At 31.7% G+C, this 12,466-nt stretch overlaps 1 protein-coding gene across 1 annotated transcript in view; it reads left to right on the top strand.

Annotated features, from left to right (window-relative positions):
- Nucleotides 1-12,466, top strand: part of Ptp36E (protein tyrosine phosphatase 36E) — a 148,706-nt gene that overhangs the window by 23,680 nt on the left and 112,560 nt on the right. The gene's annotated exons all lie outside the window — the stretch shown is intronic.

Raw genomic sequence — 12,466 nt, 5'->3', positions numbered from 1 at the left:
TTAAACATATTAAGCTTTTAAAAATTGTCCAAAAATTTCTTTCCTTACGCAGTTACTATAGTTAAAAAATATATATATTTTTTCTTAAAAAAAGTGTTTATATTTTATGAAAATATTATCTCACTAAATTAATTTCAAATCGGAACATCAAATTGCTTGCTTTCTGCTTAGTTACGAATTAATTAGTTTTAAACTGATAAATCATCACTTGATGAAAAAAATCTTGTCAGGATTACAACAGCATTGGTTTGGGCAGAGATTTTGTATTGACACAAACTTAATATGAATTTTTTTTCTAAAATAAGTATTTATGCTTTTTTTTTTTTAAAAAAAAAAAACCTTTTAGAATTAGTGTTTAAGTCAATTATGTCAGGTTAAAAAATTTCAATACTGAATAATAACAATTCTTAAATTTAATTGTTTGGTCTAATGAAAAATTCTACATGCGAAGGAACATGCTGTATACAAAATTATTATTATTTAATTTGTATCATAAAAGTGGAGCAAAAACTCTTCAAAATGTTATTAAAAACTGTTTAGGGTACAATTTAAATTTAAAAATCAATTAGTCATGCTATGTCCAAAACAAAAATGCTTAAACTACATTTTATTATAATTTTTAAATTTTACGAATAAATTTGCTTCGCTTGAAAAACATATAATGTCATAATTATATGAATACAATGTAAATGTTTACACTGGGGAACAAATTTTTTGTTGCATTTATACAAGTTCTTAATCTTATCTAATTCGACACTGCGGATTTCAGATTTGAAATTAGTTTTGTTCGGAAAGATACATAGTTTTTTTTCTTCAAAATGTTGATTTAGTTACGTTTATTTTCCGTTTGATGCGCTTATAAAGAACATGTAGGTTTATAAACATACATACACTTCCCTTTTAAAAATAAAACTTAAGACCAAAAAAATGACCTTAATGTATAGCATTATAAACTTAAATGTGTGATCGTCGTCTTCTTACCACAACCTTCGTACGACAGGAGCAAGAGCACATAATATTTACTCGAGTAAATTTTGAAAAATCCTGGATTGGAATATATTATTATATTGCATAGAAACTGAAGCTTGTAGAGAGAAACGGTTTGCAGATTTGAAATCAGCGACGCAAAAATATCATAACTAATATTCGATAAAAATCGTAGTTAACAGAAAAAAATGCTTCCCTGTGTTATTTAATCAGATAAGTTTCAGGGAAAATGTTAGTCATGACGGTTTGCTCTACTAAAGATCGTACGTAGCATGTTTAACAGATTTTTAACAACAGATGAAAAATTGCATTAAAAATGGAAAGTTGCTTGGGATGTGAAAACTGAAGATATTGTTCAATTGGGGGGGGGGGAATATTTTTTTAAATTTCATTAACGGGATTCATAGGATACTTCTTTAACACTATTAGAATTAAAAAATTAAAAACAAAAGTAATTATGTCCATAATACTCAATAAGTTTTAACCTACCAAGATTTTATTCTAATTTTTGAAACTCAAGTGTGAAATTAGATACTAACTTATTATCTATTCTATATTTATCGATATCTATATCTGTCTATATTTATTTATATTTATATCTATCTATATTTATTTATATCTGTAAATAGTGTTTTGCGTCATTTTCACAGAGAAAGGGTTACCTGATTTTCGAATAATAAAAAAATTGGTATCAGTTTTATACCAACAAAATTTCTAAATTTATTATGATTAATCATTTAACTTCCTGATTTATACTATAATTAATACTATGATTTATGCCTGATTCATACCATCAGTTAATAGGGTGAAGCGTTTTTCAGAAAAGATTGGTACTACAGTTGTGAATAATTTACATGAGTAGTATGTACAAAAATATGGAAACACTTCTATACTGTGTGCTTTAAGTGCTTTCGAGAAAGATTTTGGAGCCACGTTTGACGACCACTTGCATAAGACATCTCAAACTAGCGATGGCTCTTCTATAACAGTGGTTTCCAAATGGCCGCCCGGGGGCCGCATCCGGTCCGCGAAGCCTTTTTTTGTGGCCCGCGAACTAAAATATATTAGTTGTGATTTTTTTGCGCACAATTTTCGTCAAAAATCTGTATGGGTTCAAAATACTTTTCTCGTTAATAAAAACCTAATTTCTTCGTTTCTGTGAAATTTATCATACGAACGGTGCAAAAAAAAATTGTTTCTCAGGTTTTGGGTCATTATTTTCAGGTCAATTTTGTCATTGAACATTTTGTGTGCTACTATGTAAGTTTTAATACTAACCTTTTTAAAGTTTTATATCTTAACAATTAGAAATCTGTTGAACATTAATTATTTAATACATGGGTGCACAGTAAAGTTATTGTAACCCGAATTTTTAATATGCAATTAAATATTTAAAAAAATTTACTTCTTATTTTAATTTGTAATTCAATACTTATGTTTTGTACAACTTGGTAAAAATCTGACAGTAATATTTAATGTTCCTTCAAACATAAAAGAGTCCTACATAAAATTTTGATAAAGTAGCTGCCCGCCATTTGATTTGTGTTTTTATTTGTGGCCCCTGGCCTCATGTAAGTTGGAAACAACTGTTCTATAACATGCAATTTCTAAAATACGTATTACATTATTTTTAAAACAAATTAAAAAACTCCGGCTATTAAAATTGTTTGACATTCTTTGTTCTTGCATAATCCATAGACAATTCTAGCTCAATAAAAATAGTTACACTTCTTAGTAAAAGGTATTCTGGAGAAAAAAAAGTAACAGAAGTTCTATGCACCTTCTGACAAGCCCTTCAACCTGTCACAGTTGCAGTTGTTCTTCAATGAAAGACTTTCATAGAAAGGAAAATCAGAATAAAAAATTGTGAGTCTGGAAAAATATTTTTTTAAAATCTAAAAATAACAGGGAATATTTGCAACGGAAGCGACGGAAAGACTCTGAACTTAAGCACATGGCCTCGAATATTCGAAGAATGTCATAAAAATTTCGACCTTGTTTAATTTTGCCGCTCATTCTTTGCAGCAGCCGCTGTCATTTGCTTTTACCTCAACTAGTCACAGGCATAACAATAATTTAAGTCTTAATCACTTCTTTCTTATGTTGGTGCAATTCTTGTCATGTTTAAGATGTCGTAAGACTGGCGTCTGAACTTTATGTCTGAGTTTTCAGGCTCAATTGCTTCGTTGTCTTTCATTAGCGTAAATATACAGAAGTGTTTCATTGAGACGTGTAAGAGAATGATTAAATTAGTGTGAAATTGTAAGTGGCGTTTTACCATTAAATTCAGATTGTCACTTAAAATACAGCTTTTTAAATTTGCTATGGTATTATATCAGTATTTTTGTAACTTCTTTTACCTTGTAAGTGAAAAAAGATTACAATAAAATTATTTATCAAAAGCTTATTTTATTTGTTTTCGGAAATAGTTTAACAGCATGAGTAACTTTAGAATCTCATAACCTTTAGAACTGCGAGTGTTTTAAAAGGATATTTTTACTTATGTAAGCACTAAATAATTGAATATATATATATATATATATCCGATTTTATTTTATATCCGTCCTTGGACAACCGACCCAATTTTGGGTTTACGACTACTAATGTTCAACTCCGTAGTCTTGTAATTTTGAACCAATCCAGAAGACAAAGAAACTCCTGGATCAGTACCCCCAGAGGTACTGATTTGTTATGGGAACATGGAGGACTTTGTGACTCGACAGATTTAACGTGCATCAGTCTGAATGTTGTCTGAAACAGTAAAGAATGCCAAGACCAGAGATGCCAACTGCTCCGGTCATGCCAAAATAATTAAAAAAAAGCGGTAAATAACTACAAAGTAAATTTTGCCAATTTTTGCTTGCTTTTTAAAAGGTATGGCATTACATAAGGATATTAATTGGTGAATTATATAAGCCTACGAATTATTTAGAAATAGTGGTGGTGGATAAAATATACCAAATTGAATTTATTAATCCAAGAATCACAATCGATAAACTACCACTTTAAAATATATTTTTGCTGTCCGGAGCAAGTTTGGCATCTCTGCAAGACTACTATGACTGTGTTAAATTTTTTTCTTCAAGAGTTGAAGCATACGTACAAGACTGTTTCTAAACCCTTTCACTCCTACTGTCACAAATACGTACCAGCATAAAACCGTATCAATCAGGGTAAAAAGATAAAACTGGTAACCAAAATAGTTCTTTAGCAGTTTATTTGTGGGCGGGGTTACAATTGTTTAATTTATTTAATTCACCATTACTTTAGTTCAAAAAAAATTTAGTTTGCTTCACTTTGAACTAACATTATATGGATTATATATATGATTTAAGTAACAATAGTTAAAGCAAAAGCAATGTAAGTCTGTCAAATTAGCAACGCCTACATTTAAGCTACCGTTTTTTTATTTATTTACATCCTGATTCTGATTTTGTACGAATGCTTTTATGAATCACCCGTCCACAAGGAGTTCATAGAGGAAAATTAAATCGTGAGGAAAAGTTTAAAAATACTATTAATAAAAAATAAAGTTTAAAATGAAAGTAAGACCTTATTTTACTCCTCTCAACAACCAGCAATGAATGAAATGATATTACAACGAGTTTGTACCCTTTTCTATCTTACTTTGAGGTCTAGGTAGAACAGAGTTTTCATACAGATAAATTTCTGTACAAAATAACGTGCAGTATTATTTACAATTGTCTTCTCTCCTTTTCATTAAAACTATTAAATTTTTTGAGGGTCTTTATAAACCCAGTACCTCTAAAAGCTTCACCTCTAATAAATTATTTCACTCATGTAAGAAAATTATACATGCGCAAAAACTACTACGGTGATGCTTTGAAACTAAAGCGTGGTTATTTTTAATCATTTGACTCACAATTTTTATAAAATATATTTTTAATTCTTTTTATTATTTTGTGATAATTTAGGTCACGATAAGTTAAAAATATTATAGTAAACCTTTTAATAATTTATATGAAATACAGCATGGGACACCGGTGTTGCTTACTGCGTTAAAGATAAAAGCTTCCGCACTCGGCTCAATACCAAACAATTTTTCAAATCTAACATCATGATGCCTGGTTTAGTAAATATAATTTAAAGTTATTTTTCTAACCATTGCACATAAATAATTCGTAAGCCTTAATATAGTACCGATTCCTAGATCTTCATTGGGCTCCATGCATAGTGTTAGTAAATTCATAAAATGTTCTTCAAGTTTTGATTTGTAATTTTCTTCCATTTTATAAAAATATTTGAAGAAAGCAGAGTCATTACCATTTCCGATGCATTTATGAAAAATGAAAAAATTGTTTCACATATAAAAGACCACTGATAAAAATGATAGTACATATATGTCTAAAACAAATAAATACTTTTTTCGTTCACTTTCAAGTTTATATCTTTAAAAAAAGATTACACTTTTACTTTAGATCCTAATATAAATTTTATTCATATTAATATATTATAGCTGACGAAACTATCGTGTTTTTGCAAAATAAATCCTACTGGTGAATTTTTTGTGTTACCATGTCGTATTCTTTTAAAAAAAAAGAGAAACAATCATTTTACAAAGACGATGAGGGCTAATATGGGATAAAATAATTATAATTATAACGTTTTTTGTCTAATTTGGAGGCTCCTTATTGCGTAACTGGTGCACATCTTCAAATCTTATTTTTGGAAATTGTATAAAATTGGATAAATTTTTATTTTTTAACTTCTTTAGACATAATATGTCTAAAAATTGAAATAATTTTTTTAGTTTTTATACCTGAAATTATTATTTTTTCCTTCATTTTGAAAAATTTTAAATCCTGACCAACATTAATCAAATATATCAACTAGACAATCAATTCACGTCTTCGCGAAATGAGTTGATATCGATTGTTCGCTGAAGCAAGCTACAATCGATTTATCAATACTTAAACAGCCACTTCTCGTCTGCTCAGCTAGTAATGCTTATTTCTTTCTCAAAACAACAAATATCGATATAAAGTATTGAGGAAAAAACAGTCAGCCTACAAAATTGATTTTCGAAATTCTGATGGGGATCTGACATTTTGTTTAGGTATTTCTTCCCTTTTTATCATATAATAGGATTGATGTGCTATTTAAATCTAGCTTTCGTGACATTTCTCTTCGAAACTCTCATCTTTCCATTTTTCTTTATTTTCAACTCAACTCCTCTTTCTTTGTTCATTTCCATAAGTACCAGAAAATTTATTCAGCTTGCAAACTTACTTTTTGTTTTTTTCTTTTGAAATGTGTTGCCAACACATATTTCAAAAAGTTTTGTAACTTCTTTGATGCGTTTTGTTTCTGCATGCCGTTAAGTGTGGTTATTGGAAAGCTGTAAATAATCGTTTTCATGCTACAAGATAATATGTTTGCTTTTCAAAAGTAGTTTGGTATTTGTTGTTTATCGTTTAAAGGTTTTAAATCAATAATGGTTATTAATTGCGCAGAGCTTTTAAAGTTCTTTAATTTAACCGCGAATTATAAAAAAGTAATGTTTAATTTGAGACGCAGTTATCAACTTTTGCGTATGTTACGAAAGATAAAAATAATAAATAATGGTAGAACAATATTATTTCTTTGAAACGTTATTTATTTATTATTTCTTTCTTGTATATAATTAGTTTATCTTTTATTCATGTATTTTGTTTAAATAATAATAAGTTTACTCGCTTAAATAATTTATCTTTGAATCATGTATTTTGTTAAATAAATTGGGCGGAAGCAAAACAGCATTCACTCTGAATACTTGGTACTTTTCTAACAGATTCACTGCTTTGTTCTTCCCTATTGATAAATTTTTAAATCAACGATTAAAAAAAATCACTGGTGGGTAGGTAGGTAAGTTTATTTACGTCACACAAGAGCTGCGCAATGGGCTATTGGCGACGGTAAGGGTGTCAGACTATGGATTTCAATGAACAAGGTTCGAGTAAGAGTCAGAGATCACGAGTTCGAAAAACCTCTGAAAGAGGGAGTTCGAACATTTAAAAATAATTCAAAGACAGAATTTGCATAGTATTAATTTTGAGTGTGTAATTACCCTCATTATGCAAGTGTTACTTTGTATATATATATATAACAAATCAAGATTGGATTTGGAGTTTTTGTTTCGTTTGATTTTCATGACTGTATGTTATTGAATTCGTTACCTCATATTATGGAGAGGATTGTTTCTCCTTTATGATGTTTAAGTTAAGTTATGATTTTACTTGCTTAATAAAATTTATGATTAGTTAAAAGATGACTTTTTCATTATGCTTGCTGGGCATTTTCCACAACGCACTAAACTCTGCCAGCAAAGGGAAACATCCCTGAAGATGATCCGCAGACATGCATTTGCAATTTTGATCCTCTGTAGAAAGGATGAATCCCTTGCTTTGGTAGCCCGGCAACTTGCGCGAAGTCGAGCACTTTACGGTAGAACAGTTTTAACGAGAACCGATACCGCACACCCTCGGTCCCTACGTAGGCTGATCAAAGTGGTCACCCATCCGCTTACCGACAACAGCCTGTTAAGCTTGATTTCGGTGTTCTACTGGAAACCGTGTCTTTACTTACTGCGGGACAAAAAATACTAAATAGCGTAATACATTTGTTGTTGTTGTTCATTTAAGTCGCACTAGAGCTGCACAATGGGCTATTGGCGACGATCTGGGAAACATCCCTGGGGATGATCCGAAGACATGCCATCACAATTTTGATCCTCTGCAGAGGGGATGGCACCCCCGCTTCGGTAGCCCGACGACCTGCGCGCGAAGTCACCGAAACACGAAACAAAACAAAAAGTATCGAGCAAGAAGCAAACATATTGTAAACCGAACGGTGTCAAGCTTGTGCATGCTGCTCTCCTGCGATCCTGTTGCTTTCGGCAACAATCTCAATGAGTGATACTCTAACTCACTAATTTGCATTTATCTAAAATAATAAACGAAAAATGAAAAGGAATACTATTTACCGTCTCGATAGCTAAATTGGAAACAAATCTGTTCTCACGAACTATATGCTTCGCAGCCTTGCATTCTGCAACATTTCTCAGAATGCCTGAATATCTCTCCTCATGAATCCTTTGATCATATCCCAGATAGCAAAATAAGGTTTATTTTCACTCAGCGAAAACCTTTCAATGTAAGCCTAAAAAGGTTTATAATGCGGCTTACGTGTAAACCTTCTAACCTTAAAACGAGATCTGTGACTACCTGCTCTATTCTACGCACACTACCCTAATCCAAAACCATGGAAAACAACGTTCTAAATAAAATTCTTAAATCGAAGTTGACTTAGGGTTTTCAAGCTTGAAAAAAATCCTTTAATCCCTTAGGAACGGGTGATTCAGAAAAGCATTCCTACAAAATCAAGATCAGGACGTATTTAAATAAAAAACGGTAACTTAGATGTAGTCGTTGCTAATTTGACAGACTTACTTTAATTATTGTTAGTTTAATCATGTATATAATCAATGTTAATTCAAAGTATAACTAAATAATTTTATTTTGAACTAAATTAATGGTGAATTAAATAAATCAAACAATTATAACTCCGCCCTCAAATAAACTGCTAAAGAATTACTTTGATTACCAGTTTTATCTTTTTATCCTGGTTGATACGATTTTATGCTGGAGCGTATTTGTGACAGTCGGCGCGAAAGGTTTAATAAAGCTAGTCTCAAGGTGAAATTAATCTTAAATCTAGGTCATTATAAGGTTTCTTTTCGCAAAATTTTCTACGCTCAGCTAAAATCCACCTTGTCACGAAATTTTAATGGACAATGCAATTTGATCCTAACGCTAGTGTGACGTCAGCTAAAACGTCATCACTGACCCAAGTGACAATATTTTTTTAGAAAAACTTTAAAAAATAATTTTAAATCCTTTTAGGATGAAAGGTTTGAAACTGCAATATTTTTGTATTATTGAAAAAAGATTTTTAGTACAAATATTTTAGTGACAACAAAAAGAAAATTCTGACACAAGGTTGCCGTAAGGCATACCCTCCAACTTATGAGGATTTTGAAAATAATTCTTTCTAGTGGTAGCGAACCAAAGTAGAAATTTTTAAAGCAAATGGATCTCTCATAAAACTTTTATCAGAACTTAAGAATCTAGCCATATGGCCTGCACTTTTATAAGTAATAGTGGACAAGTTACGCTAAAATTAATTTTTTTTAAATATTAAGACATTAATTTTGCTACCGTCTGAAAAGAAGATTTCTGAAACTACGGAAATTCCGTAGCAGTTGGAGGGTATGCGTAAGGTTACATGCTTTCCGGGATGGATTGAAATTCAATCACTAAATATTTAACCTTTGGTTGTTGTTGTTAATTTACGTCGCACTAGAGCTGCACAATGGGCTATTGGCGACGGTCTGGGAAACATCCCGGAGGATGATCCGAAGACATGCCATCACAATTTTGATCCTCTGCGGAGGGGATGGCACCCCCGCTTCGGTAGCCGGACGACCTGCGCGCGAAATCGAGCACTTTACGGTTGCACAGTTTAACGAGGACCCATACCGCACACCCTCGGTCCCTACGCAGACTGATCCAAGTGGTCACCCACCCGCACACTGACCTTAGCCAGTGATGCTTGACTTCGGTGATCTGCTGGGAACCGTGTCTTAACGATCAGTCCCCTGCGGGACATTTAATATTTGGAATAATTTTCATCGAAAAAGATTACTGGTGATCATTTAGCCACACTTTTCAAAATTATTGCTTCGTAGTTCGAACCAGGTTTTAAGGGTTTATAGAAATGCAGCTTCTACCAACAGTCATCATTGTATATATTTTTTTACAGATTGAATTATATAAGCCCTATCTTAAAGAATTTTACAGATCTCTGGGTTACCCTCCAGAATAAAACATGGTGGGCAAATGTCCAACCAAATATGGGATAACTTAGGAGGTTACCCATGCTATACTGTTCCCATCTAGATCACTAGTATGCAGACCAGCATAAAATAGCCATTGAGTAAAAAGCGCTAATTTTTAACCAAACCAAGTCAGACCTGAGACTCAGTGGGTGTCTCAGGTCATACTGTTCCCGTCTAGCTCTGACCACTACGCTGACCAAAAAACATCTCCAGTGGTAGACGGTAGACAGACCATGGGTTAGAGTCCCCTAATCGTCGGAATAATCTTAATTTGTTTTTTCCTCCATCGGTAGCGCAAATGTGGATGAGTTTCTCTCAAAAGTTTTCATTTTTAATACTTGATTCGATTGTTCCCTTGTCTTTTGAGTTGAGTCCAAAATTACTAAGTTGAACTGATATGGTTCGACGGAACGCAAGGGATAAAATGATTGTAAAAATATAAATGTCTTTGATAAATGCACTTTTGCATGCTCAGCAATACCTTCAAGATTAATTAGGATTAAAAAAGGAGTGTGCGATATTTGCTTAACCATTGTTTATCGCAACTAAATTAAATTTAAATATTAAGTTAAATTTATAATACCCGTACTTGGATTTTACTTCTTACAGAATGCAACTATAAGCCCAAAGAAAGTAAAAATTCTGAACTGTGTCCTGCTAATGGAAATTTTTTTCACCAGAATCGCTCAAGAGATAGTATTAACTATCTTCTTATTTTCTTTCCTTTCTTGTAAGACTCCCATCTCTTCTAGCTGTTAACTGTGAACCGTCAAATTACAAAGAAGCTCTTGAGATGAATAAAGACGAAACAGCTTTTCTTGAGTGAAAGCAAATATTAATCATCAGAGACAAAGAAGGTCACGTGAGTAGCGTGGGAGTAAAGACACACGGTTGGCACCCCATCCCCGATTTTTTTTCCTTCCGCTTTATGTTTGAAGAGGCTACCTGCCATTCCTTTACCACGGTTACCTGATTCTTGACATTCTACTCTCATCTTCCAACATCTAAAGATGTTTCAGGAAGGAATTTTTTCAGTGAATTCACTTGCTAAAATTGAATTGCGGTTGCTGTTGTAAAATGGATGTTTTTTTTCTTCTCCTTCCTATTTAAATGACGGGTTATGTTTATTTGTGAAGCGTGTTAAAGATTTCCATCTAAAATATATTTAATTCAGTGCGCTATGCAAATTATGAAAAAAACCACTTTTTTAATAAATATGCATTTTATTTCAGTTTAAAGAAGTTTGCTTAATTTTAAATTCAGGAGGACTTAATTTGGTTTCAAAATAAGGAAAACATTTTTATTTTTATAACTTAAAAATAGCTGATACAACTTTGAGTTTACGATTATCAATGTTCAACTTCGAATCAAACCCAGAAAGCAATGGAACTTTTGGGTCAAGCATTGGGACAAACAAGCCTTGGTGGAGCACTTTTTGATGGAACTGACCCTCATTTGCGTTACATAGAAGGTAAAACCACGAGAACTTCATACAGTTAGTCCGATGGCAAAATGATTCTTCCCCATGATCCGTTTACCACTGAGGATATTTCATGTCAGAACTGTGGCCTGTGCCAGCCAGCAGCAGAATTCATATCGAGCAGTCATAACCGAGATTCGAACCTGAGCAACTATGGGTAATCACACATTATTTGAAGGATATTTTTGTGAAGTTAAATTATTACAACACACGGAATGCTTAAAAAAATACTACTGTTCTACCATTCCGGCTCGGACATCCCTAGAACAGCTTACACTTTTGGATTGCTCGCTTCACGCAGTCATTTAATACTAAAACATAACATTCTAATATACTTGTTGTTCTAATACCAAAATATTTGATATTAGAACAACAAGTTTTGAAAATATTTGGACATTTGCATTTTGAAAATATTTGAACAACAAACTTAAGTTTTATAAGGATTAAAAAGCAGAAATGCACACAAAGTTAAAATAGATATCGTATATCGATATCTTTTTTTTAACATAAAAATACTCTGAGTTTACCAAGCAAAAAGAGAGTAAGTTTATTAATTCTCTTTAAAAAATAAATATCAAGTTACGTTACCAAATCAAGTAATCTCAGTTACATATTATATCATGCTGGTGTTTGTCATTTACAACTACCACAGGGCAGATGTCAGGAAATTAAAATTTAGTTAATCGAATGTCTTCATGCCTGTCTGTGAACAAAAACAAGTAAATAACATTTAACTATTTGGCACTGATAATTGACACTAACTATTTATATGCTCTCATACTTTTTTTTTTGTAAAAGTTACGTGTTGATTTTTCAGATAAATTTAATAAATTTTCGCCCAAATTAAGCATTCATAATCATTCCAAACATTATAATTTACTTTTTGGACCGACAAGAGTACAATGTAGTGAAAAATATGTTAAAATTTTTTTTTAAATGTAACTTTTAAATTTATATTTCAGAAATATATATAGGAATTTCATCTTTCTGTTACATTTTTATCAGAATAATTAGTCTGAAATTATAGTACAATTTTTCAGTTTGTTGGATTAGTTAATACTCTTGACAAACTTATAGTTTATATCTTATCATTTGGCATTTTA

Source organism: Parasteatoda tepidariorum, chromosome 5 (genome assembly GCF_982258835.1).
Source record: "Parasteatoda tepidariorum strain Cologne lab strain chromosome 5, Ptep-v5.0, whole genome shotgun sequence".
NCBI classification, from domain to species: domain Eukaryota; kingdom Metazoa; phylum Arthropoda; class Arachnida; order Araneae; family Theridiidae; genus Parasteatoda; species Parasteatoda tepidariorum.
The sequence above is the reverse complement of the archived record's forward strand: the minus strand, read 5'-3'. Positions and strand labels throughout refer to the sequence as shown.